The following is a 26576-nucleotide window of genomic DNA, read 5'->3' as shown; positions in this document are numbered from 1 at the left end:
AGTGATATGCTTTCATTCATGCATGGCTAGGAAAAATCGCCATACTGTTGCAAACATTCTTACACCACCAACTGGAAATAAATGATTCTGACATTAAACGTAAAGGTGAGAATGCATTTGTATCATCACCTTGAGAAGGATCATCTTGGAATTGAGCCGAGGGCCTCTGCACTCAAAGCCAGAAACACTCCACTAAAATAAGATTCCTGTTGGTGCCAACAATTCTCCATGTTAATGCTTGTTCTAGGTGAGCAGTGAACCGATTGCAGGGCTCTTTTGAAAGCAAGGTCTGAGAACCAACAGATACATCCACACGCCGATTACTTTAGTGTTTTGAGAGAATTCCCTTTCTTGGAACGAGATTGCATGAAATAATCTTCAGGGCTTGGACAATTCCATGGCAAAACGGCACCTATCAACATTGTAGCCAACACAATATAACAACTGTTTCTGCCCGGTTTCGAACCGGGGACCTTTCGCGTGTGAGGCGAACGTGATAACCACTACACTACAGAAACAGATACCTACAGTTGATTTTTCTGTAATGAAACTGCTCCGAACTGGCTATTCCATGGGCCTCTGGCTTTAGATTTCTTTCATGCAACCTGCCCGACATCCCTAGCTGAACGCTCGTACATGCCATGCAAGACCAGATGTTTGGTATTAGCTCAGACTGGGCAGGGCTGAAGCATGAGACTCTAGCAAAGAATTATCCACTACTGCAAAGAAAAAATTGATGTTGGTTTTGAAACGCAAACTTCAAAACAACTTGAAAAGAGTACCAAGAAAAGGGCTCATCCGGGATTTGAACCCGGGACCTCTCGCACCCAAAGCGAGAATCATACCCCTAGACCAACGAGCCCTCAAAATCCTCTTACCTCTCAAAAGCTAATACCGGCTCTAAGCCCGCAATGAAGATCATGCTGGTATCTTTATGATGCTTGGTCTGTGAATACGCATGAAAGTCAGTCTCAACTTACCCTTTCTCAAACGATAGCACTATCATTTACAAGTGTCTCCTTTTATTCCGTCCCAGCTTTGGACACGTCTTACAGGAAGTCAGCCCTTATTTATATATTTCTTCAGTGGCTGAAGCTTAATGAGAAAGAGTAACAAGTTGTTCATAACAACATAAGAAACACATTGTGCATTTTCTCTTAAATACTCCTTCACTTTGTGCCAAAAGAAATACCAAGGTGAATACCTAGGCCACAGATTCAAGCTAAAGATCTTCCTGCTGAATGCAAGGCGCAATAAAAACTGCATATCGCTGGACTAAAGCATTCCTTGCATAGCCTCTAACATCATAACATAACTGAGCTGCTAGCAGCAAGCTAACCAATACCTTTCTGAAATGAGAATGACATGTGCTTATCTGCTCAATCAGTGCTCGATCAGGCGAGATTTAGAAAAGGTGGAAAGGGTCCAAGTGGATGCCCCTTCCTTTTTAGGGTGGGTCCTGCTGACTATCATAGGATTGCTTGTAAAAGTGGCCAGGGTCAGAGGAAAAGCTGCCAACACTTCTTAGCGTTCTCTATAGATGCAGCCATTTTCTGTGACTGTAATTTCGGCCTTTTCCCAGAAGTCTCTATTCTGCCTATGCAAATTAACAAAAGCAGTGCTTATTCCTCACTTGCTCAAATGTCCTTCCTGTCCAGAAAGCTCTGATTAAGCATGCTTATTTTCTTTTTCTGGGATATTTTAAATTGTTTCGCTGTCCAGTCTGTGGCAGTAGAAAGCTGCTTATGATGCCAGGTTTTGATGAATCCCCAAGGTACAAGTACAGAGGAATATATCAGTCTCTAGGATATGGAACTTTTAGCTAACACATCACAATATGTGATGCTTGCCAAGAAAACACTACATTCTGGAGCGCTGATGATCAGAACATTCTGCTCCTGAAGGATAGAAAAGACAGCTTGATTGAAATAAAGTCTGTTTATATTGACGCTCTCTCTCTCCCTATATATACATACATGCGTACACACACACACACAGGTATGTCATGCATTTCTTCAGATTTGTTTCAACCATTTACCATTTATTGGAGAATCCCTACTTTTCAAGTGACTGCAAATGAAGTCATCTCTGGCACTTTTTGTGCAAAGTAAGAGACACACATGACACCTTTTTATAAAAGTCATCAGTTTCTTTGTTACTGTGTACTTTCAAAGCATGGGGCTTTCACACGTCAGGTAAACCTGATTACCACTACACAACAAAAGCAGATGCAGCTTTCTTATCTATGTCGTGATAGAACAGTTGTGAATTGAGTAGAAGAAGGGCCCTGATGTGATACTTATTACATGCAGCCTGTAAGATAGTCAAACATGCAGGCTAAGAAGGAAGATGCAAATATCAATGTATTAGAAAAACACCTAAAGGCGAGTGATATGCTTTCATTCATGCATGGCTAGGAAAAATCGCCATACTGTTGCAAACATTCTTACACCACCAACTGGAAATAAATGATTCTGACATTAAACGTAAAGGTGACAATGCATTTGTATCATCACCTTGAGAAGGATCATCTTGGAATTGAGCCGAGGGCCTCTGCACTCAAAGCCAGAAACACTCCACTAAAATAAGATTCCTGTTGGTGCCAACAATTCTCCATGTTAATGCTTGTTCTAGGTGAGCAGTGAACCGATTGCAGGGCTCTTTTGAAAGCAAGGTCTGAGAACCAACAGATACATCCACACGCCGATTACTTTAGTGTTTTGAGAGAATTCCCTTTCTTGGAACGAGATTGCATGAAATAATCTTCAGGGCTTGGACAATTCCATGGCAAAACGGCACCTATCAACATTGTAGCCAACACAATATAACAACTGTTTCTGCCCGGTTTCGAACCGGGGACCTTTCGCGTGTGAGGCGAACGTGATAACCACTACACTACAGAAACAGATACCTACAGTTGATTTTTCTGTAATGAAACTGCTCCGAACTGGCTATTCCATGGGCCTCTGGCTTTAGATTTCTTTCATGCAACCTGCCCGACATCCCTAGCTGAACGCTCGTACATGCCATGCAAGACCAGATGTTTGGTATTAGCTCAGACTGGGCAGGGCTGAAGCATGAGACTCTAGCAAAGAATTATCCACTACTGCAAAGAAAAAATTGATGTTGGTTTTGAAACGCAAACTTCAAAACAACTTGAAAAGAGTACCAAGAAAAGGGCTCGTCCGGGATTTGAACCCGGGACCTCTCGCACCCAAAGCGAGAATCATACCCCTAGACCAACGAGCCCTCAAAATCCTCTTACCTCTCAAAAGCTAATACCGGCTCTAAGCCCGCAATGAAGATCATGCTGGTATCTTTATGATGCTTGGTCTGTGAATACGCATGAAAGTCAGTCTCAACTTACCCTTTCTCAAACGATAGCACTATCATTTACAAGTGTCTCCTTTTATTCCGTCCCAGCTTTGGACACGTCTTACAGGAAGTCAGCCCTTATTTATATATTTCTTCAGTGGCTGAAGCTTAATGAGAAAGAGTAACAAGTTGTTCATAACAACATAAGAAACACATTGTGCATTTTCTCTTAAATACTCCTTCACTTTGTGCCAAAAGAAATACCAAGGTGAATACCTAGGCCACAGATTCAAGCTAAAGATCTTCCTGCTGAATGCAAGGCGCAATAAAAACTGCATATCGCTGGACTAAAGCATTCCTTGCATAGCCTCTAACATCATAACATAACTGAGCTGCTAGCAGCAAGCTAACCAATACCTTTCTGAAATGAGAATGACATGTGCTTATCTGCTCAATCAGTGCTCAATCAGGCTCGATCAGGCGAGATTTAGAAAAGGTGGAAAGGGTCCAAGTGGATGCCCCTTCCTTTTTAGGGTGGGTCCTGCTGACTATCATAGGATTGCTTGTAAAAGTGGCCAGGGTCAGAGGAAAAGCTGCCAACACTTCTTAGCGTTCTCTATAGATGCAGCCATTTTCTGTGACTGTAATTTCGGCCTTTTCCCAGAAGTCTCTATTCTGCCTATGCAAATTAACAAAAGCAGTGCTTATTCCTCACTTGCTCAAATGTCCTTCCTGTCCAGAAAGCTCTGATTAAGCATGCTTATTTTCTTTTTCTGGGATATTTTAAATTGTTTCGCTGTCCAGTCTGTGGCAGTAGAAAGCTGCTTATGATGCCAGGTTTTGATGAATCCCCAAGGTACAAGTACAGAGGAATATATCAGTCTCTAGGATATGGAACTTTTAGCTAACACATCACAATATGTGATGCTTGCCAAGAAAACACTACATTCTGGAGCGCTGATGATCAGAACATTCTGCTCCTGAAGGATAGAAAAGACAGCTTGATTGAAATAAAGTCTGTTTATATTGACGCTCTCTCTCTCCCTATATATACATACATGCATACACACACACACACAGGTATGTCATGCATTTCTTCAGATTTGTTTCAACCATTTACCATTTATTGGAGAATCCCTACTTTTCAAGTGACTGCAAATGAAGTCATCTCTGGCACTTTTTGTGCAAAGTAAGAGACACACATGACACCTTATTATAAAAGTCATCGGTTTCTTTGTTACTGTGTACTTTCAAAGCATGGGGCTTTCACACGTCAGGTAAACCTGATTACCACTACACAACAAAAGCAGATGCAGCTTTCTTATCTATGTCGTGATAGAACAGTTGTGAATTGAGTAGAAGAAGGGCCCTGATGTGATACTTATTACATGCAGCCTGTAAGATAGTCAAACATGCAGGCTAAGAAGGAAGATGCAAATATCAATGTATTAGAAAAACACCTAAAGGCGAGTGATATGCTTTCATTCATGCATGGCTAGGAAAAATCGCCATACTGTTGCAAACATTCTTACACCACCAACTGGAAATAAATGATTCTGACATTAAACGTAAAGGTGACAATGCATTTGTATCATCACCTTGAGAAGGATCATCTTGGAATTGAGCCGAGGGCCTCTGCACTCAAAGCCAGAAACACTCCACTAAAATAAGATTCCTGTTGGTGCCAACAATTCTCCATGTTAATGCTTGTTCTAGGTGAGCAGTGAACCGATTGCAGGGCTCTTTTGAAAGCAAGGTCTGAGAACCAACAGATACATCCACACGCCGATTACTTTAGTGTTTTGAGAGAATTCCCTTTCTTGGAACGAGATTGCATGAAATAATCTTCAGGGCTTGGACAATTCCATGGCAAAACGGCACCTATCAACATTGTAGCCAACACAATATAACAACTGTTTCTGCCCGGTTTCGAACCGGGGACCTTTCGCGTGTGAGGCGAACGTGATAACCACTACACTACAGAAACAGATACCTACAGTTGATTTTTCTGTAATGAAACTGCTCCGAACTGGCTATTCCATGGGCCTCTGGCTTTAGATTTCTTTCATGCAACCTGCCCGACATCCCTAGCTGAACGCTCGTACATGCCATGCAAGACCAGATGTTTGGTATTAGCTCAGACTGGGCAGGGCTGAAGCATGAGACTCTAGCAAAGAATTATCCACTACTGCAAAGAAAAAATTGATGTTGGTTTTGAAACGCAAACTTCAAAACAACTTGAAAAGAGTACCAAGAAAAGGGCTCGTCCGGGATTTGAACCCGGGACCTCTCGCACCCAAAGCGAGAATCATACCCCTAGACCAACGAGCCCTCAAAATCCTCTTACCTCTCAAAAGCTAATACCGGCTCTAAGCCCGCAATGAAGATCATGCTGGTATCTTTATGATGCTTGGTCTGTGAATACGCATGAAAGTCAGTCTCAACTTACCCTTTCTCAAACGATAGCACTATCATTTACAAGTGTCTCCTTTTATTCCGTCCCAGCTTTGGACACGTCTTACAGGAAGTCAGCCCTTATTTATATATTTCTTCAGTGGCTGAAGCTTAATGAGAAAGAGTAACAAGTTGTTCATAACAACATAAGAAACACATTGTGCATTTTCTCTTAAATACTCCTTCACTTTGTGCCAAAAGAAATACCAAGGTGAATACCTAGGCCACAGATTCAAGCTAAAGATCTTCCTGCTGAATGCAAGGCGCAATAAAAACTGCATATCGCTGGACTAAAGCATTCCTTGCATAGCCTCTAACATCATAACATAACTGAGCTGCTAGCAGCAAGCTAACCAATACCTTTCTGAAATGAGAATGACATGTGCTTATCTGCTCAATCAGTGCTCGATCAGGCTCGATCAGGCGAGATTTAGAAAAGGTGGAAAGGGTCCAAGTGGATGCCCCTTCCTTTTTAGGGTGGGTCCTGCTGACTATCATAGGATTGCTTGTAAAAGTGGCCAGGGTCAGAGGAAAAGCTGCCAACACTTCTTAGCGTTCTCTATAGATGCAGCCATTTTCTGTGACTGTAATTTCGGCCTTTTCCCAGAAGTCTCTATTCTGCCTATGCAAATTAACAAAAGCAGTGCTTATTCCTCACTTGCTCAAATGTCCTTCCTGTCCAGAAAGCTCTGATTAAGCATGCTTATTTTCTTTTTCTGGGATATTTTAAATTGTTTCGCTGTCCAGTCTGTGGCAGTAGAAAGCTGCTTATGATGCCAGGTTTTGATGAATCCCCAAGGTACAAGTACAGAGGAATATATCAGTCTCTAGGATATGGAACTTTTAGCTAACACATCACAATATGTGATGCTTGCCAAGAAAACACTATATTCTGGAGCGCTGATGATCAGAACATTCTGCTCCTGAAGGATAGAAAAGACAGCTTGATTGAAATAAAGTCTGTTTATATTGACGCTCTCTCTCTCCCTATATATACATACATGCATACACACACACACACAGGTATGTCATGCATTTCTTCAGATTTGTTTCAACCATTTACCATTTATTGGAGAATCCCTACTTTTCAAGTGACTGCAAATGAAGTCATCTCTGGCACTTTTTGTGCAAAGTAAGAGACACACATGACACCTTTTTATAAAAGTCATCGGTTTCTTTGTTACTGTGTACTTTCAAAGCATGGGGCTTTCACACGTCAGGTAAACCTGATTACCACTACACAACAAAAGCAGATGCAGCTTTCTTATCTATGTCGTGATAGAACAGTTGTGAATTGAGTAGAAGAAGGGCCCTGATGTGATACTTATTACATGCAGCCTGTAAGATAGTCAAACATGCAGGCTAGGAAGGAAGATGCAAATATCAATGTATTAGAAAAACACCTAAAGGCGAGTGATATGCTTTCATTCATGCATGGCTAGGAAAAATCGCCATACTGTTGCAAACATTCTTACACCACCAACTGGAAATAAATGATTCTGACATTAAACGTAAAGGTGACAATGCATTTGTATCATCACCCTGAGAAGGATCATCTTGGAATTGAGCCGAGGGCCTCTGCACTCAAAGCCAGAAACACTCCACTAAAATAAGATTCCTGTTGGTGCCAACAATTCTCCATGTTAATGCTTGTTCTAGGTGAGCAGTGAACCGATTGCAGGGCTCTTTTGAAAGCAAGGTCTGAGAACCAACAGATACATCCACACGCCGATTACTTTAGTGTTTTGAGAGAATTCCCTTTCTTGGAACGAGATTGCATGAAATAATCTTCAGGGCTTGGACAATTCCATGGCAAAACGGCACCTATCAACATTGTAGCCAACACAATATAACAACTGTTTCTGCCCGGTTTCGAACCGGGGACCTTTCGCGTGTGAGGCGAACGTGATAACCACTACACTACAGAAACAGATACCTACAGTTGATTTTTCTGTAATGAAACTGCTCCGAACTGGCTATTCCATGGGCCTCTGGCTTTAGATTTCTTTCATGCAACCTGCCCGACATCCCTAGCTGAACGCTCGTACATGCCATGCAAGACCAGATGTTTGGTATTAGCTCAGACTGGGCAGGGCTGAAGCATGAGACTCTAGCAAAGAATTATCCACTACTGCAAAGAAAAAATTGATGTTGGTTTTGAAACGCAAACTTCAAAACAACTTGAAAAGAGTACCAAGAAAAGGGCTCGTCCGGGATTTGAACCCGGGACCTCTCGCACCCAAAGCGAGAATCATACCCCTAGACCAACGAGCCCTCAAAATCCTCTTACCTCTCAAAAGCTAATACCGGCTCTAAGCCCGCAATGAAGATCATGCTGGTATCTTTATGATGCTTGGTCTGTGAATACGCATGAAAGTCAGTCTCAACTTACCCTTTCTCAAACGATAGCACTATCATTTACAAGTGTCTCCTTTTATTCCGTCCCAGCTTTGGACACGTCTTACAGGAAGTCAGCCCTTATTTATATATTTCTTCAGTGGCTGAAGCTTAATGAGAAAGAGTAACAAGTTGTTCATAACAACATAAGAAACACATTGTGCATTTTCTCTTAAATACTCCTTCACTTTGTGCCAAAAGAAATACCAAGGTGAATACCTAGGCCACAGATTCAAGCTAAAGATCTTCCTGCTGAATGCAAGGCGCATTAAAAACTGCATATCGCTGGACTAAAGCATTCCTTGCATAGCCTCTAACATCATAACATAACTGAGCTGCTAGCAGCAAGCTAACCAATACCTTTCTGAAATGAGAATGACATGTGCTTATCTGCTCAATCAGTGCTCAATCAGGCTCGATCAGGCGAGATTTAGAAAAGGTGGAAAGGGTCCAAGTGGATGCCCCTTCCTTTTTAGGGTGGGTCCTGCTGACTATCATAGGATTGCTTGTAAAAGTGGCCAGGGTCAGAGGAAAAGCTGCCAACACTTCTTAGCGTTCTCTATAGATGCAGCCATTTTCTGTGACTGTAATTTCGGCCTTTTCCCAGAAGTCTCTATTCTGCCTATGCAAATTAACAAAAGCAGTGCTTATTCCTCACTTGCTCAAATGTCCTTCCTGTCCAGAAAGCTCTGATTAAGCATGCTTATTTTCTTTTTCTGGGATATTTTAAATTGTTTCGCTGTCCAGTCTGTGGCAGTAGAAAGCTGCTTATGATGCCAGGTTTTGATGAATCCCCAAGGTACAAGTACAGAGGAATATATCAGTCTCTAGGATATGGAACTTTTAGCTAACACATCACAATATGTGATGCTTGCCAAGAAAACACTACATTCTGGAGCGCTGATGATCAGAACATTCTGCTCCTGAAGGATAGAAAAGACAGCTTGATTGAAATAAAGTCTGTTTATATTGACGCTCTCTCTCTCCCTATATATACATACATGCATACACACACACACACAGGTATGTCATGCATTTCTTCAGATTTGTTTCAACCATTTACCATTTATTGGAGAATCCCTACTTTTCAAGTGACTGCAAATGAAGTCATCTCTGGCACTTTTTGTGCAAAGTAAGAGACACACATGACACCTTTTTATAAAAGTCATCGGTTTCTTTGTTACTGTGTACTTTCAAAGCATGGGGCTTTCACACGTCAGGTAAACCTGATTACCACTACACAACAAAAGCAGATGCAGCTTTCTTATCTATGTCGTGATAGAACAGTTGTGAATTGAGTAGAAGAAGGGCCCTGATGTGATACTTATTACATGCAGCCTGTAAGATAGTCAAACATGCAGGCTAGGAAGGAAGATGCAAATATCAATGTATTAGAAAAACACCTAAAGGCGAGTGATATGCTTTCATTCATGCATGGCTAGGAAAAATCGCCATACTGTTGCAAACATTCTTACACCACCAACTGGAAATAAATGATTCTGACATTAAACGTAAAGGTGACAATGCATTTGTATCATCACCCTGAGAAGGATCATCTTGGAATTGAGCCGAGGGCCTCTGCACTCAAAGCCAGAAACACTCCACTAAAATAAGATTCCTGTTGGTGCCAACAATTCTCCATGTTAATGCTTGTTCTAGGTGAGCAGTGAACCGATTGCAGGGCTCTTTTGAAAGCAAGGTCTGAGAACCAACAGATACATCCACACGCCGATTACTTTAGTGTTTTGAGAGAATTCCCTTTCTTGGAACGAGATTGCATGAAATAATCTTCAGGGCTTGGACAATTCCATGGCAAAACGGCACCTATCAACATTGTAGCCAACACAATATAACAACTGTTTCTGCCCGGTTTCGAACCGGGGACCTTTCGCGTGTGAGGCGAACGTGATAACCACTACACTACAGAAACAGATACCTACAGTTGATTTTTCTGTAATGAAACTGCTCCGAACTGGCTATTCCATGGGCCTCTGGCTTTAGATTTCTTTCATGCAACCTGCCCGACATCCCTAGCTGAACGCTCGTACATGCCATGCAAGACCAGATGTTTGGTATTAGCTCAGACTGGGCAGGGCTGAAGCATGAGACTCTAGCAAAGAATTATCCACTACTGCAAAGAAAAAATTGATGTTGGTTTTGAAACGCAAACTTCAAAACAACTTGAAAAGAGTACCAAGAAAAGGGCTCGTCCGGGATTTGAACCCGGGACCTCTCGCACCCAAAGCGAGAATCATACCCCTAGACCAACGAGCCCTCAAAATCCTCTTACCTCTCAAAAGCTAATACCGGCTCTAAGCCCGCAATGAAGATCATGCTGGTATCTTTATGATGCTTGGTCTGTGAATACGCATGAAAGTCAGTCTCAACTTACCCTTTCTCAAACGATAGCACTATCATTTACAAGTGTCTCCTTTTATTCCGTCCCAGCTTTGGACACGTCTTACAGGAAGTCAGCCCTTATTTATATATTTCTTCAGTGGCTGAAGCTTAATGAGAAAGAGTAACAAGTTGTTCATAACAACATAAGAAACACATTGTGCATTTTCTCTTAAATACTCCTTCACTTTGTGCCAAAAGAAATACCAAGGTGAATACCTAGGCCACAGATTCAAGCTAAAGATCTTCCTGCTGAATGCAAGGCGCAATAAAAACTGCATATCGCTGGACTAAAGCATTCCTTGCATAGCCTCTAACATCATAACATAACTGAGCTGCTAGCAGCAAGCTAACCAATACCTTTCTGAAATGAGAATGACATGTGCTTATCTGCTCAATCAGTGCTCGATCAGGCTCGATCAGGCGAGATTTAGAAAAGGTGGAAAGGGTCCAAGTGGATGCCCCTTCCTTTTTAGGGTGGGTCCTGCTGACTATCATAGGATTGCTTGTAAAAGTGGCCAGGGTCAGAGGAAAAGCTGCCAACACTTCTTAGCGTTCTCTATAGATGCAGCCATTTTCTGTGACTGTAATTTCGGCCTTTTCCCAGAAGTCTCTATTCTGCCTATGCAAATTAACAAAAGCAGTGCTTATTCCTCACTTGCTCAAATGTCCTTCCTGTCCAGAAAGCTCTGATTAAGCATGCTTATTTTCTTTTTCTGGGATATTTTAAATTGTTTCGCTGTCCAGTCTGTGGCAGTAGAAAGCTGCTTATGATGCCAGGTTTTGATGAATCCCCAAGGTACAAGTACAGAGGAATATATCAGTCTCTAGGATATGGAACTTTTAGCTAACACATCACAATATGTGATGCTTGCCAAGAAAACACTACATTCTGGAGCGCTGATGATCAGAACATTCTGCTCCTGAAGGATAGAAAAGACAGCTTGATTGAAATAAAGTCTGTTTATATTGACGCTCTCTCTCTCCCTATATATACATACATGCATACACACACACACACAGGTATGTCATGCATTTCTTCAGATTTGTTTCAACCATTTACCATTTATTGGAGAATCCCTACTTTTCAAGTGACTGCAAATGAAGTCATCTCTGGCACTTTTTGTGCAAAGTAAGAGACACACATGACACCTTTTTATAAAAGTCATCGGTTTCTTTGTTACTGTGTACTTTCAAAGCATGGGGCTTTCACACGTCAGGTAAACCTGATTACCACTACACAACAAAAGCAGATGCAGCTTTCTTATCTATGTCGTGATAGAACAGTTGTGAATTGAGTAGAAGAAGGGCCCTGATGTGATACTTATTACATGCAGCCTGTAAGATAGTCAAACATGCAGGCTAGGAAGGAAGATGCAAATATCAATGTATTAGAAAAACACCTAAAGGCGAGTGATATGCTTTCATTCATGCATGGCTAGGAAAAATCGCCATACTGTTGCAAACATTCTTACACCACCAACTGGAAATAAATGATTCTGACATTAAACGTAAAGGTGACAATGCATTTGTATCATCACCCTGAGAAGGATCATCTTGGAATTGAGCCGAGGGCCTCTGCACTCAAAGCCAGAAACACTCCACTAAAATAAGATTCCTGTTGGTGCCAACAATTCTCCATGTTAATGCTTGTTCTAGGTGAGCAGTGAACCGATTGCAGGGCTCTTTTGAAAGCAAGGTCTGAGAACCAACAGATACATCCACACGCCGATTACTTTAGTGTTTTGAGAGAATTCCCTTTCTTGGAACGAGATTGCATGAAATAATCTTCAGGGCTTGGACAATTCCATGGCAAAACGGCACCTATCAACATTGTAGCCAACACAATATAACAACTGTTTCTGCCCGGTTTCGAACCGGGGACCTTTCGCGTGTGAGGCGAACGTGATAACCACTACACTACAGAAACAGATACCTACAGTTGATTTTTCTGTAATGAAACTGCTCCGAACTGGCTATTCCATGGGCCTCTGGCTTTAGATTTCTTTCATGCAACCTGCCCGACATCCCTAGCTGAACGCTCGTACATGCCATGCAAGACCAGATGTTTGGTATTAGCTCAGACTGGGCAGGGCTGAAGCATGAGACTCTAGCAAAGAATTATCCACTACTGCAAAGAAAAAATTGATGTTGGTTTTGAAACGCAAACTTCAAAACAACTTGAAAAGAGTACCAAGAAAAGGGCTCGTCCGGGATTTGAACCCGGGACCTCTCGCACCCAAAGCGAGAATCATACCCCTAGACCAACGAGCCCTCAAAATCCTCTTACCTCTCAAAAGCTAATACCGGCTCTAAGCCCGCAATGAAGATCATGCTGGTATCTTTATGATGCTTGGTCTGTGAATACGCATGAAAGTCAGTCTCAACTTACCCTTTCTCAAACGATAGCACTATCATTTACAAGTGTCTCCTTTTATTCCGTCCCAGCTTTGGACACGTCTTACAGGAAGTCAGCCCTTATTTATATATTTCTTCAGTGGCTGAAGCTTAATGAGAAAGAGTAACAAGTTGTTCATAACAACATAAGAAACACATTGTGCATTTTCTCTTAAATACTCCTTCACTTTGTGCCAAAAGAAATACCAAGGTGAATACCTAGGCCACAGATTCAAGCTAAAGATCTTCCTGCTGAATGCAAGGCGCATTAAAAACTGCATATCGTTGGACTAAAGCATTCCTTGCATAGCCTCTAACATCATAACATAACTGAGCTGCTAGCAGCAAGCTAACCAATACCTTTCTGAAATGAGAATGACATGTGCTTATCTGCTCAATCAGTGCTCAATCAGGCTCGATCAGGCGAGATTTAGAAAAGGTGGAAAGGGTCCAAGTGGATGCCCCTTCCTTTTTAGGGTGGGTCCTGCTGACTATCATAGGATTGCTTGTAAAAGTGGCCAGGGTCAGAGGAAAAGCTGCCAACACTTCTTAGCGTTCTCTATAGATGCAGCCATTTTCTGTGACTGTAATTTCGGCCTTTTCCCAGAAGTCTCTATTCTGCCTATGCAAATTAACAAAAGCAGTGCTTATTCCTCACTTGCTCAAATGTCCTTCCTGTCCAGAAAGCTCTGATTAAGCATGCTTATTTTCTTTTTCTGGGATATTTTAAATTGTTTCGCTGTCCAGTCTGTGGCAGTAGAAAGCTGCTTATGATGCCAGGTTTTGATGAATCCCCAAGGTACAAGTACAGAGGAATATATCAGTCTCTAGGATATGGAACTTTTAGCTAACACATCACAATATGTGATGCTTGCCAAGAAAACACTACATTCTGGAGCGCTGATGATCAGAACATTCTGCTCCTGAAGGATAGAAAAGACAGCTTGATTGAAATAAAGTCTGTTTATATTGACGCTCTCTCTCTCCCTATATATACATACATGCATACACACACACACACAGGTATGTCATGCATTTCTTCAGATTTGTTTCAACCATTTACCATTTATTGGAGAATCCCTACTTTTCAAGTGACTGCAAATGAAGTCATCTCTGGCACTTTTTGTGCAAAGTAAGAGACACACATGACACCTTTTTATAAAAGTCATCGGTTTCTTTGTTACTGTGTACTTTCAAAGCATGGGGCTTTCACACGTCAGGTAAACCTGATTACCACTACACAACAAAAGCAGATGCAGCTTTCTTATCTATGTCGTGATAGAACAGTTGTGAATTGAGTAGAAGAAGGGCCCTGATGTGATACTTATTACATGCAGCCTGTAAGATAGTCAAACATGCAGGCTAGGAAGGAAGATGCAAATATCAATGTATTAGAAAAACACCTAAAGGCGAGTGATATGCTTTCATTCATGCATGGCTAGGAAAAATCGCCATACTGTTGCAAACATTCTTACACCACCAACTGGAAATAAATGATTCTGACATTAAACGTAAAGGTGACAATGCATTTGTATCATCACCCTGAGAAGGATCATCTTGGAATTGAGCCGAGGGCCTCTGCACTCAAAGCCAGAAACACTCCACTAAAATAAGATTCCTGTTGGTGCCAACAATTCTCCATGTTAATGCTTGTTCTAGGTGAGCAGTGAACCGATTGCAGGGCTCTTTTGAAAGCAAGGTCTGAGAACCAACAGATACATCCACACGCCGATTACTTTAGTGTTTTGAGAGAATTCCCTTTCTTGGAACGAGATTGCATGAAATAATCTTCAGGGCTTGGACAATTCCATGGCAAAACGGCACCTATCAACATTGTAGCCAACACAATATAACAACTGTTTCTGCCCGGTTTCGAACCGGGGACCTTTCGCGTGTGAGGCGAACGTGATAACCACTACACTACAGAAACAGATACCTACAGTTGATTTTTCTGTAATGAAACTGCTCCGAACTGGCTATTCCATGGGCCTCTGGCTTTAGATTTCTTTCATGCAACCTGCCCGACATCCCTAGCTGAACGCTCGTACATGCCATGCAAGACCAGATGTTTGGTATTAGCTCAGACTGGGCAGGGCTGAAGCATGAGACTCTAGCAAAGAATTATCCACTACTGCAAAGAAAAAATTGATGTTGGTTTTGAAACGCAAACTTCAAAACAACTTGAAAAGAGTACCAAGAAAAGGGCTCGTCCGGGATTTGAACCCGGGACCTCTCGCACCCAAAGCGAGAATCATACCCCTAGACCAACAAGCCCTCAAAATCCTCTTACCTCTCAAAAGCTAATACCGGCTCTAAGCCCGCAATGAAGATCATGCTGGTATCTTTATGATGCTTGGTCTGTGAATACGCATGAAAGTCAGTCTCAACTTACCCTTTCTCAAACGATAGCACTATCATTTACAAGTGTCTCCTTTTATTCCGTCCCAGCTTTGGACACGTCTTACAGGAAGTCAGCCCTTATTTATATATTTCTTCAGTGGCTGAAGCTTAATGAGAAAGAGTAACAAGTTGTTCATAACAACATAAGAAACACATTGTGCATTTTCTCTTAAATACTCCTTCACTTTGTGCCAAAAGAAATACCAAGGTGAATACCTAGGCCACAGATTCAAGCTAAAGATCTTCCTGCTGAATGCAAGGCGCAATAAAAACTGCATATCGCTGGACTAAAGCATTCCTTGCATAGCCTCTAACATCATAACATAACTGAGCTGCTAGCAGCAAGCTAACCAATACCTTTCTGAAATGAGAATGACATGTGCTTATCTGCTCAATCAGTGCTCGATCAGGCTCGATCAGGCGAGATTTAGAAAAGGTGGAAAGGGTCCAAGTGGATGCCCCTTCCTTTTTAGGGTGGGTCCTGCTGACTATCATAGGATTGCTTGTAAAAGTGGCCAGGGTCAGAGGAAAAGCTGCCAACACTTCTTAGCGTTCTCTATAGATGCAGCCATTTTCTGTGACTGTAATTTCGGCCTTTTCCCAGAAGTCTCTATTCTGCCTATGCAAATTAACAAAAGCAGTGCTTATTCCTCACTTGCTCAAATGTCCTTCCTGTCCAGAAAGCTCTGATTAAGCATGCTTATTTTCTTTTTCTGGGATATTTTAAATTGTTTCGCTGTCCAGTCTGTGGCAGTAGAAAGCTGCTTATGATGCCAGGTTTTGATGAATCCCCAAGGTACAAGTACAGAGGAATATATCAGTCTCTAGGATATGGAACTTTTAGCTAACACATCACAATATGTGATGCTTGCCAAGAAAACACTACATTCTGGAGCGCTGATGATCAGAACATTCTGCTCCTGAAGGATAGAAAAGACAGCTTGATTGAAATAAAGTCTGTTTATATTGACGCTCTCTCTCTCCCTATATATACATACATGCATACACACACACACACAGGTATGTCATGCATTTCTTCAGATTTGTTTCAACCATTTACCATTTATTGGAGAATCCCTACTTTTCAAGTGACTGCAAATGAAGTCATCTCTGGCACTTTTTGTGCAAAGTAAGAGACACACATGACACCTTATTATAAAAGTCATCGGTTTCTTTGTTACTGTGTACTTTCAAAGCATGGGGCTTTCACACGTCAGGTAAACCTGATTACCACTACACAACAAAAGCAGATGCAGCTTTCTTATCTATGTCGTGATAGAACAGTTGTGAATTGAGTAGAAGAAGGGCCCTGATGTGATACTTATTACATGCAGCCTGTAAGATAGTCAAACATGCAGGCTAGGAAGGAAGATGCAAATATCAATGTATTAGAAAAACACCTAAAGGCGAGTGATATGCTTTCATTCATGCATGGCTAGGAAAAATCGCCATACTGTTGCAAACATTCTTACACCACCAACTGGAAATAAATGATTCTGACATTAAACGTAAAGGTGAGAATGCATTTGTATCATCACCTTGAGAAGGATCATCTTGGAATTGAGCCGAGGGCCTCTGCACTCAAAGCCAGAAACACTCCACTAAAATAAGATTCCTGTTGGTGCCAACAATTCTCCATGTTAATGCTTGTTCTAGGTGAGCAGTGAACCGATTACAGGGCTCTTTTGAAAGCAAGGTCTGAGAACCAACAGATACATCCACACGCCGATTACTTTAGTGTTTTGAGAGAATTCCCTTTCTTGGAACGAGATTGCATGAAATAATCTTCAGGGCTTGGACAATTCCATGGCAAAACGGCACCTATCAACATTGTAGCCAACACAATATAACAACTGTTTCTGCCCGGTTTCGAACCGGGGACCTTTCGCGTGTGAGGCGAACTTGATAACCACTACACTACAGAAACAGATACCTACAGTTGATTTTTCTGTAATGAAACTGCTCCGAACTGGCTATTCCATGGGCCTCTGGCTTTAGATTTCTTTCATGCAACCTGCCCGACATCCCTAGCTGAACGCTCGTACATGCCATGCAAGACCAGATGTTTGGTATTAGCTCAGACTGGGCAGGGCTGAAGCATGAGACTCTAGCAAAGAATTATCCACTACTGCAAAGAAAAAATTGATGTTGGTTTTGAAACGCAAACTTCAAAACAACTTGAAAAGAGTACCAAGAAAAGGGCTTGTCCGGGATTTGAACCCGGGACCTCTCGCACCCAAAGCGAGAATCATACCCCTAGACCAACGAGCCCTCAAAATTCTCTTACCTCTCAAAAGCTAATACCGGCTCTAAGCCCGCAATGAAGATCATGCTGGTATCTTTATGATGCTTGGTCTGTGAATACGCATGAAAGTCAGTCTCAACTTACCCTTTCTCAAACGATAGCACTATCATTTACAAGTGTCTCCTTTTATTCCGTCCCAGCTTTGGACACGTCTTACAGGAAGTCAGCCCTTATTTATATATTTCTGCAGTGGCTGAAGCTTAATGAGAAAGAGTAACAAGTTGTTCATAACAACATAAGAAACACATTGTGCATTTTCTCTCAAATACTCCTTCACTTTGTGCCAAAAGAAATACCAAGGTGAATACCTAGGCCACAGATTCAAGCTAAAGATCTTCCTGGTGAAGGCAAGGCGCAATAAAAACTGCATATCGCTGGACTAAAGCATTCCTTGCATAGCCTCTAACATCATAACATAACTGAGCTGCTAGCAGCAAGCTAACCAATACCTTTCTGAAATGAGAATGACATGTGCTTATCTGCTCAATCAGTGCTCAATCAGGCTCGATCAGGCGAGATTTAGAAAAGGTGGAAAGGGTCCAAGTGGATGCCCCTTCCTTTTTAGGGTGGGTCCTGCTGACTATCATAGGATTGCTTGTAAAAGTGGCCAGGGTCAGAGGAAAAGCTGCCAACACTTCTTAGCGTTCTCTATAGATGCAGCCATTTTCTGTGACTGTAATTTCGGCCTTTTCCCAGAAGTCTCTATTCTGCCTATGCAAATTAACAAAAGCAGTGCTTATTCCTCACTTGCTCAAATGTCCTTCCTGTCCAGAAAGCTCTGATTAAGCATGCTTATTTTCTTTTTCTGGGATATTTTAAATTGTTTCGCTGTCCAGTCTGTGGCAGTAGAAAGCTGCTTATGATGCCAGGTTTTGATGAATCCCCAAGGTACAAGTACAGAGGAATATATCAGTCTCTAGGATATGGAACTTTTAGCTAACACATCACAATATGTGATGCTTGCCAAGAAAACACTACATTCTGGAGCGCTGATGATCAGAACATTCTGCTCCTGAAGGATAGAAAAGACAGCTTGATTGAAATAAAGTCTGTTTATATTGACGCTCTCTCTCTCCCTATATATACATACATGCGTACACACACACACACAGGTATGTCATGCATTTCTTCAGATTTGTTTCAACCATTTACCATTTATTGGAGAATCCCTACTTTTCAAGTGACTGCAAATGAAGTCATCTCTGGCACTTTTTGTGCAAAGTAAGAGACACACATGACACCTTTTTATAAAAGTCATCAGTTTCTTTGTTACTGTGTACTTTCAAAGCATGGGGCTTTCACACGTCAGGTAAACCTGATTACCACTACACAACAAAAGCAGATGCAGCTTTCTTATCTATGTCGTGATAGAACAGTTGTGAATTGAGTAGAAGAAGGGCCCTGATGTGATACTTATTACATGCAGCCTGTAAGATAGTCAAACATGCAGGCTAAGAAGGAAGATGCAAATATCAATGTATTAGAAAAACACCTAAAGGCGAGTGATATGCTTTCATTCATGCATGGCTAGGAAAAATCGCCATACTGTTGCAAACATTCTTACACCACCAACTGGAAATAAATGATTCTGACATTAAACGTAAAGGTGACAATGCATTTGTATCATCACCTTGAGAAGGATCATCTTGGAATTGAGCCGAGGGCCTCTGCACTCAAAGCCAGAAACACTCCACTAAAATAAGATTCCTGTTGGTGCCAACAATTCTCCATGTTAATGCTTGTTCTAGGTGAGCAGTGAACCGATTGCAGGGCTCTTTTGAAAGCAAGGTCTGAGAACCAACAGATACATCCACACGCCGATTACTTTAGTGTTTTGAGAGAATTCCCTTTCTTGGAACGAGATTGCATGAAATAATCTTCAGGGCTTGGACAATTCCATGGCAAAACGGCACCTATCAACATTGTAGCCAACACAATATAACAACTGTTTCTGCCCGGTTTCGAACCGGGGACCTTTCGCGTGTGAGGCGAACGTGATAACCACTACACTACAGAAACAGATACCTACAGTTGATTTTTCTGTAATTAAACTGCTCCGAACTGGCTATTCCATGGGCCTCTGGCTTTAGATTTCTTTCATGCAACCTGCCCGACATCCCTAGCTGAACGCTCGTACATGCCATGCAAGACCAGATGTTTGGTATTAGCTCAGACTGGGCAGGGCTGAAGCATGAGACTCTAGCAAAGAATTATCCACTACTGCAAAGAAAAAATTGATGTTGGTTTTGAAACGCAAACTTCAAAACAACTTGAAAAGAGTACCAAGAAAAGGGCTCGTCCGGGATTTGAACCCGGGACCTCTCGCACCCAAAGCGAGAATCATACCCCTAGACCAACGAGCCCTCAAAATCCTCTTACCTCTCAAAAGCTAATACCGGCTCTAAGCCCGCAATGAAGATCATGCTGGTATCTTTATGATGCTTGGTCTGTGAATACGCATGAAAGTCAGTCTCAACTTACCCTTTCTCAAACGATAGCACTATCATTTACAAGTGTCTCCTTTTATTCCGTCCCAGCTTTGGACACGTCTTACAGGAAGTCAGCCCTTATTTATATATTTCTTCAGTGGCTGAAGCTTAATGAGAAAGAGTAACAAGTTGTTCATAACAACATAAGAAACACATTGTGCATTTTCTCTTAAATACTCCTTCACTTTGTGCCAAAAGAAATACCAAGGTGAATACCTAGGCCACAGATTCAAGCTAAAGATCTTCCTGCTGAATGCAAGGCGCAATAAAAACTGCATATCGCTGGACTAAAGCATTCCTTGCATAGCCTCTAACATCATAACATAACTGAGCTGCTAGCAGCAAGCTAACCAATACCTTTCTGAAATGAGAATGACATGTGCTTATCTGCTCAATCAGTGCTCAATCAGGCTCGATCAGGCGAGATTTAGAAAAGGTGGAAAGGGTCCAAGTGGATGCCCCTTTCTTTTTAGGGTGGGTCCTGCTGACTATCATAGGATTGCTTGTAAAAGTGGCCAGGGTCAGAGGAAAAGCTGCCAACACTTCTTAGCGTTCTCTATAGATGCAGCCATTTTCTGTGACTGTAATTTCGGCCTTTTCCCAGAAGTCTCTATTCTGCCTATGCAAATTAACAAAAGCAGTGCTTATTCCTCACTTGCTCAAATGTCCTTCCTGTCCAGAAAGCTCTGATTAAGCATGCTTATTTTCTTTTTCTGGGATATTTTAAATTGTTTCGCTGTCCAGTCTGTGGCAGTAGAAAGCTGCTTATGATGCCAGGTTTTGATGAATCCCCAAGGTACAAGTACAGAGGAATATATCAGTCTCTAGGATATGGAACTTTTAGCTAACACATCACAATATGTGATGCTTGCCAAGAAAACACTACATTCTGGAGCGCTGATGATCAGAACATTCTGCTCCTGAAGGATAGAAAAGACAGCTTGATTGAAATAAAGTCTGTTTATATTGACGCTCTCTCTCTCCCTATATATACATACATGCATACACACACACACACAGGTATGTCATGCATTTCTTCAGATTTGTTTCAACCATTTACCATTTATTGGAGAATCCCTACTTTTCAAGTGACTGCAAATGAAGTCATCTCTGGCACTTTTTGTGCAAAGTAAGAGACACACATGACACCTTTTTATAAAAGTCATCGGTTTCTTTGTTACTGTGTACTTTCAAAGCATGGGGCTTTCACACGTCAGGTAAACCTGATTACCACTACACAACAAAAGCAGATGCAGCTTTCTTATCTATGTCGTGATAGAACAGTTGTGAATTGAGTAGAAGAAGGGCCCTGATGTGATACTTATTACATGCAGCCTGTAAGATAGTCAAACATGCAGGCTAGGAAGGAAGATGCAAATATCAATGTATTAGAAAAACACCTAAAGGCGAGTGATATGCTTTCATTCATGCATGGCTAGGAAAAATCGCCATACTGTTGCAAACATTCTTACACCACCAACTGGAAATAAATGATTCTGACATTAAACGTAAAGGTGACAATGCATTTGTATCATCACCCTGAGAAGGATCATCTTGGAATTGAGCCGAGGGCCTCTGCACTCAAAGCCAGAAACACTCCACTAAAATAAGATTCCTGTTGGTGCCAACAATTCTCCATGTTAATGCTTGTTCTAGGTGAGCAGTGAACCGATTGCAGGGCTCTTTTGAAAGCAAGGTCTGAGAACCAACAGATACATCCACACGCCGATTACTTTAGTGTTTTGAGAGAATTCCCTTTCTTGGAACGAGATTGTATGAAATAATCTTCAGGGCTTGGACAATTCCATGGCAAAACGGCACCTATCAACATTGTAGCCAACACAATATAACAACTGTTTCTGCCCGGTTTCGAACCGGGGACCTTTCGCGTGTGAGGCGAACGTGATAACCACTACACTACAGAAACAGATACCTACAGTTGATTTTTCTGTAATGAAACTGCTCCGAACTGGCTATTCCATGGGCCTCTGGCTTTAGATTTCTTTCATGCAACCTGCCCGACATCCCTAGCTGAACGCTCGTACATGCCATGCAAGACCAGATGTTTGGTATTAGCTCAGACTGGGCAGGGCTGAAGCATGAGACTCTAGCAAAGAATTATCCACTACTGCAAAGAAAAAATTGATGTTGGTTTTGAAACGCAAACTTCAAAACAACTTGAAAAGAGTACCAAGAAAAGGGCTCGTCCGGGATTTGAACCCGGGACCTCTCGCACCCAAAGCGAGAATCATACCCCTAGACCAACGAGCCCTCAAAATCCTCTTACCTCTCAAAAGCTAATACCGGCTCTAAGCCCGCAATGAAGATCATGCTGGTATCTTTATGATGCTTGGTCTGTGAATACGCATGAAAGTCAGTCTCAACTTACCCTTTCTCAAACGATAGCACTATCATTTACAAGTGTCTCCTTTTATTCCGTCCCAGCTTTGGACACGTCTTACAGGAAGTCAGCCCTTATTTATATATTTCTTCAGTGGCTGAAGCTTAATGAGAAAGAGTAACAAGTTGTTCATAACAACATAAGAAACACATTGTGCATTTTCTCTTAAATACTCCTTCACTTTGTGCCAAAAGAAATACCAAGGTGAATACCTAGGCCACAGATTCAAGCTAAAGATCTTCCTGCTGAATGCAAGGCGCAATAAAAACTGCATATCGCTGGACTAAAGCATTCCTTGCATAGCCTCTAACATCATAACATAACTGAGCTGCTAGCAGCAAGCTAACCAATACCTTTCTGAAATGAGAATGACATGTGCTTATCTGCTCAATCAGTGCTCGATCAGGCTCGATCAGGCGAGATTTAGAAAAGGTGGAAAGGGTCCAAGTGGATGCCCCTTCCTTTTTAGGGTGGGTCCTGCTGACTATCATAGGATTGCTTGTAAAAGTGGCCGGGGTCAGAGGAAAAGCTGCCAACACTTCTTAGCGTTCTCTATAGATGCAGCCATTTTCTGTGACTGTAATTTCGGCCTTTTCCCAGAAGTCTCTATTCTGCCTATGCAAATTAACAAAAGCAGTGCTTATTCCTCACTTGCTCAAATGTCCTTCCTGTCCAGAAAGCTCTGATTAAGCATGCTTATTTTCTTTTTCTGGGATATTTTAAATTGTTTCGCTGTCCAGTCTGTGGCAGTAGAAAGCTGCTTATGATGCCAGGTTTTGATGAATCCCCAAGGTACAAGTACAGAGGAATATATCAGTCTCTAGGATATGGAACTTTTAGCTAACACATCACAATATGTGATGCTTGCCAAGAAAACACTACATTCTGGAGCGCTGATGATCAGAACATTCTGCTCCTGAAGGATAGAAAAGACAGCTTGATTGAAATAAAGTCTGTTTATATTGACGCTCTCTCTCTCCCTATATATACATACATGCATACACACACACACACAGGTATGTCATGCATTTCTTCAGATTTGTTTCAACCATTTACCATTTATTGGAGAATCCCTACTTTTCAAGTGACTGCAAATGAAGTCATCTCTGGCACTTTTTGTGCAAAGTAAGAGACACACATGACACCTTTTTATAAAAGTCATCGGTTTCTTTGTTACTGTGTACTTTCAAAGCATGGGGCTTTCACACGTCAGGTAAACCTGATTACCACTACACAACAAAAGCAGATGCAGCTTTCTTATCTATGTCGTGATAGAACAGTTGTGAATTGAGTAGAAGAAGGGCCCTGATGTGATACTTATTACATGCAGCCTGTAAGATAGTCAAACATGCAGGCTAGGAAGGAAGATGCAAATATCAATGTATTAGAAAAACACCTAAAGGCGAGTGATATGCTTTCATTCATGCATGGCTAGGAAAAATCGCCATACTGTTGCAAACATTCTTACACCACCAACTGGAAATAAATGATTCTGACATTAAACGTAAAGGTGACAATGCATTTGTATCATCACCCTGAGAAGGATCATCTTGGAATTGAGCCGAGGGCCTCTGCACTCAAAGCCAGAAACACTCCACTAAAATAAGATTCCTGTTGGTGCCAACAATTCTCCATGTTAATGCTTGTTCTAGGTGAGCAGTGAACCGATTGCAGGGCTCTTTTGAAAGCAAGGTCTGAGAACCAACAGATACATCCACACGCCGATTACTTTAGTGTTTTGAGAGAATTCCCTTTCTTGGAACGAGATTGCATGAAATAATCTTCAGGGCTTGGACAATTCCATGGCAAAACGGCACCTATCAACATTGTAGCCAACACAATATAACAACTGTTTCTGCCCGGTTTCGAACCGGGGACCTTTCGCGTGTGAGGCGAACGTGATAACCACTACACTACAGAAACAGATACCTACAGTTGATTTTTCTGTAATGAAACTGCTCCGAACTGGCTATTCCATGGGCCTCTGGCTTTAGATTTCTTTCATGCAACCTGCCCGACATCCCTAGCTGAACGCTCGTACATGCCATGCAAGACCAGATGTTTGGTATTAGCTCAGACTGGGCAGGGCTGAAGCATGAGACTCTAGCAAAGAATTATCCACTACTGCAAAGAAAAAATTGATGTTGGTTTTGAAACGCAAACTTCAAAACAACTTGAAAAGAGTACCAAGAAAAGGGCTCGTCCGGGATTTGAACCCGGGACCTCTCGCACCCAAAGCGAGAATCATACCCCTAGACCAACGAGCCCTCAAAATCCTCTTACCTCTCAAAAGCTAATACCGGCTCTAAGCCCGCAATGAAGATCATGCTGGTATCTTTATGATGCTTGGTCTGTGAATACGCATGAAAGTCAGTCTCAACTTACCCTTTCTCAAACGATAGCACTATCATTTACAAGTGTCTCCTTTTATTCCGTCCCAGCTTTGGACACGTCTTACAGGAAGTCAGCCCTTATTTATATATTTCTTCAGTGGCTGAAGCTTAATGAGAAAGAGTAACAAGTTGTTCATAACAACATAAGAAACACATTGTGCATTTTCTCTTAAATACTCCTTCACTTTGTGCCAAAAGAAATACCAAGGTGAATACCTAGGCCACAGATTCAAGCTAAAGATCTTCCTGCTGAATGCAAGGCGCATTAAAAACTGCATATCGCTGGACTAAAGCATTCCTTGCATAGCCTCTAACATCATAACATAACTGAGCTGCTAGCAGCAAGCTAACCAATACCTTTCTGAAATGAGAATGACATGTGCTTATCTGCTCAATCAGTGCTCAATCAGGCTCGATCAGGCGAGATTTAGAAAAGGTGGAAAGGGTCCAAGTGGATGCCCCTTCCTTTTTAGGGTGGGTCCTGCTGACTATCATAGGATTGCTTGTAAAAGTGGCCAGGGTCAGAGGAAAAGCTGCCAACACTTCTTAGCGTTCTCTATAGATGCAGCCATTTTCTGTGACTGTAATTTCGGCCTTTTCCCAGAAGTCTCTATTCTGCCTATGCAAATTAACAAAAGCAGTGCTTATTCCTCACTTGCTCAAATGTCCTTCCTGTCCAGAAAGCTCTGATTAAGCATGCTTATTTTCTTTTTCTGGGATATTTTAAATTGTTTCGCTGTCCAGTCTGTGGCAGTAGAAAGCTGCTTATGATGCCAGGTTTTGATGAATCCCCAAGGTACAAGTACAGAGGAATATATCAGTCTCTAGGATATGGAACTTTTAGCTAACACATCACAATATGTGATGCTTGCCAAGAAAACACTACATTCTGGAGCGCTGATGATCAGAACATTCTGCTCCTGAAGGATAGAAAAGACAGCTTGATTGAAATAAAGTCTGTTTATATTGACGCTCTCTCTCTCCCTATATATACATACATGCATACACACACACACACAGGTATGTCATGCATTTCTTCAGATTTGTTTCAACCATTTACCATTTATTGGAGAATCCCTACTTTTCAAGTGACTGCAAATGAAGTCATCTCTGGCACTTTTTGTGCAAAGTAAGAGACACACATGACACCTTTTTATAAAAGTCATCGGTTTCTTTGTTACTGTGTACTTTCAAAGCATGGGGCTTTCACACGTCAGGTAAACCTGATTACCACTACACAACAAAAGCAGATGCAGCTTTCTTATCTATGTCGTGATAGAACAGTTGTGAATTAAGTAGAAGAAGGGCCCTGATGTGATACTTATTACATGCAGCCTGTAAGATAGTCAAACATGCAGGCTAGGAAGGAAGATGCAAATATCAATGTATTAGAAAAACACCTAAAGGCGAGTGATATGCTTTCATTCATGCATGGCTAGGAAAAATCGCCATACTGTTGCAAACATTCTTACACCACCAACTGGAAATAAATGATTCTGACATTAAACGTAAAGGTGACAATGCATTTGTATCATCACCCTGAGAAGGATCATCTTGGAATTGAGCCGAGGGCCTCTGCACTCAAAGCCAGAAACACTCCACTAAAATAAGATTCCTGTTGGTGCCAA

At 41.7% G+C, this 26576-nt stretch overlaps 18 non-coding genes across 18 annotated transcripts; all 18 read right to left on the bottom strand.

Annotated features, from left to right (window-relative positions):
- Nucleotides 1-445: 445 nt before the first annotated feature.
- Nucleotides 446-518, bottom strand: TRNAV-CAC (transfer RNA valine (anticodon CAC)). Its single transcript has one exon. It is a non-coding gene; the product is annotated as a tRNA-Val (tRNA).
- Nucleotides 519-2832: 2314 nt separating this feature from the next.
- Nucleotides 2833-2905, bottom strand: TRNAV-CAC (transfer RNA valine (anticodon CAC)). Its single transcript has one exon. It is a non-coding gene; the product is annotated as a tRNA-Val (tRNA).
- Nucleotides 2906-3177: 272 nt separating this feature from the next.
- Nucleotides 3178-3249, bottom strand: TRNAP-UGG (transfer RNA proline (anticodon UGG)). Its single transcript has one exon. It is a non-coding gene; the product is annotated as a tRNA-Pro (tRNA).
- Nucleotides 3250-5229: 1980 nt separating this feature from the next.
- On the bottom strand, nt 5230-5302 carry TRNAV-CAC (transfer RNA valine (anticodon CAC)). Its single transcript has one exon. It is a non-coding gene; the product is annotated as a tRNA-Val (tRNA).
- A 272-nt stretch (nt 5303-5574) lies between these two features.
- TRNAP-UGG (transfer RNA proline (anticodon UGG)) lies at nt 5575-5646 on the bottom strand. Its single transcript has one exon. It is a non-coding gene; the product is annotated as a tRNA-Pro (tRNA).
- Nucleotides 5647-7626: 1980 nt separating this feature from the next.
- Nucleotides 7627-7699, bottom strand: TRNAV-CAC (transfer RNA valine (anticodon CAC)). The gene has a single exon. It is a non-coding gene; the product is annotated as a tRNA-Val (tRNA).
- A 272-nt stretch (nt 7700-7971) lies between these two features.
- Nucleotides 7972-8043, bottom strand: TRNAP-UGG (transfer RNA proline (anticodon UGG)). Its single transcript has one exon. It is a non-coding gene; the product is annotated as a tRNA-Pro (tRNA).
- Nucleotides 8044-10023: 1980 nt separating this feature from the next.
- TRNAV-CAC (transfer RNA valine (anticodon CAC)) lies at nt 10024-10096 on the bottom strand. Its single transcript has one exon. It is a non-coding gene; the product is annotated as a tRNA-Val (tRNA).
- A 272-nt stretch (nt 10097-10368) lies between these two features.
- Nucleotides 10369-10440, bottom strand: TRNAP-UGG (transfer RNA proline (anticodon UGG)). Its single transcript has one exon. It is a non-coding gene; the product is annotated as a tRNA-Pro (tRNA).
- A 1980-nt stretch (nt 10441-12420) lies between these two features.
- On the bottom strand, nt 12421-12493 carry TRNAV-CAC (transfer RNA valine (anticodon CAC)). Its single transcript has one exon. It is a non-coding gene; the product is annotated as a tRNA-Val (tRNA).
- A 272-nt stretch (nt 12494-12765) lies between these two features.
- TRNAP-UGG (transfer RNA proline (anticodon UGG)) lies at nt 12766-12837 on the bottom strand. Its single transcript has one exon. It is a non-coding gene; the product is annotated as a tRNA-Pro (tRNA).
- Nucleotides 12838-14817: 1980 nt separating this feature from the next.
- On the bottom strand, nt 14818-14890 carry TRNAV-CAC (transfer RNA valine (anticodon CAC)). Its single transcript has one exon. It is a non-coding gene; the product is annotated as a tRNA-Val (tRNA).
- A 4721-nt stretch (nt 14891-19611) lies between these two features.
- Nucleotides 19612-19684, bottom strand: TRNAV-CAC (transfer RNA valine (anticodon CAC)). Its single transcript has one exon. It is a non-coding gene; the product is annotated as a tRNA-Val (tRNA).
- Nucleotides 19685-19956: 272 nt separating this feature from the next.
- Nucleotides 19957-20028, bottom strand: TRNAP-UGG (transfer RNA proline (anticodon UGG)). The gene has a single exon. It is a non-coding gene; the product is annotated as a tRNA-Pro (tRNA).
- Nucleotides 20029-22008: 1980 nt separating this feature from the next.
- On the bottom strand, nt 22009-22081 carry TRNAV-CAC (transfer RNA valine (anticodon CAC)). The gene has a single exon. It is a non-coding gene; the product is annotated as a tRNA-Val (tRNA).
- Nucleotides 22082-22353: 272 nt separating this feature from the next.
- On the bottom strand, nt 22354-22425 carry TRNAP-UGG (transfer RNA proline (anticodon UGG)). Its single transcript has one exon. It is a non-coding gene; the product is annotated as a tRNA-Pro (tRNA).
- Nucleotides 22426-24405: 1980 nt separating this feature from the next.
- On the bottom strand, nt 24406-24478 carry TRNAV-CAC (transfer RNA valine (anticodon CAC)). The gene has a single exon. It is a non-coding gene; the product is annotated as a tRNA-Val (tRNA).
- A 272-nt stretch (nt 24479-24750) lies between these two features.
- TRNAP-UGG (transfer RNA proline (anticodon UGG)) lies at nt 24751-24822 on the bottom strand. Its single transcript has one exon. It is a non-coding gene; the product is annotated as a tRNA-Pro (tRNA).
- Between the last annotated feature and the right edge of the window lie 1754 nt (nt 24823-26576).

The sequence above is a fragment of the Triturus cristatus genome, chromosome 8, assembly GCF_964204655.1.
Source record: "Triturus cristatus chromosome 8, aTriCri1.1, whole genome shotgun sequence".
Lineage (NCBI taxonomy): Eukaryota > Metazoa > Chordata > Amphibia > Caudata > Salamandridae > Triturus > Triturus cristatus.
The sequence above is the reverse complement of the archived record's forward strand: the minus strand, read 5'-3'. Positions and strand labels throughout refer to the sequence as shown.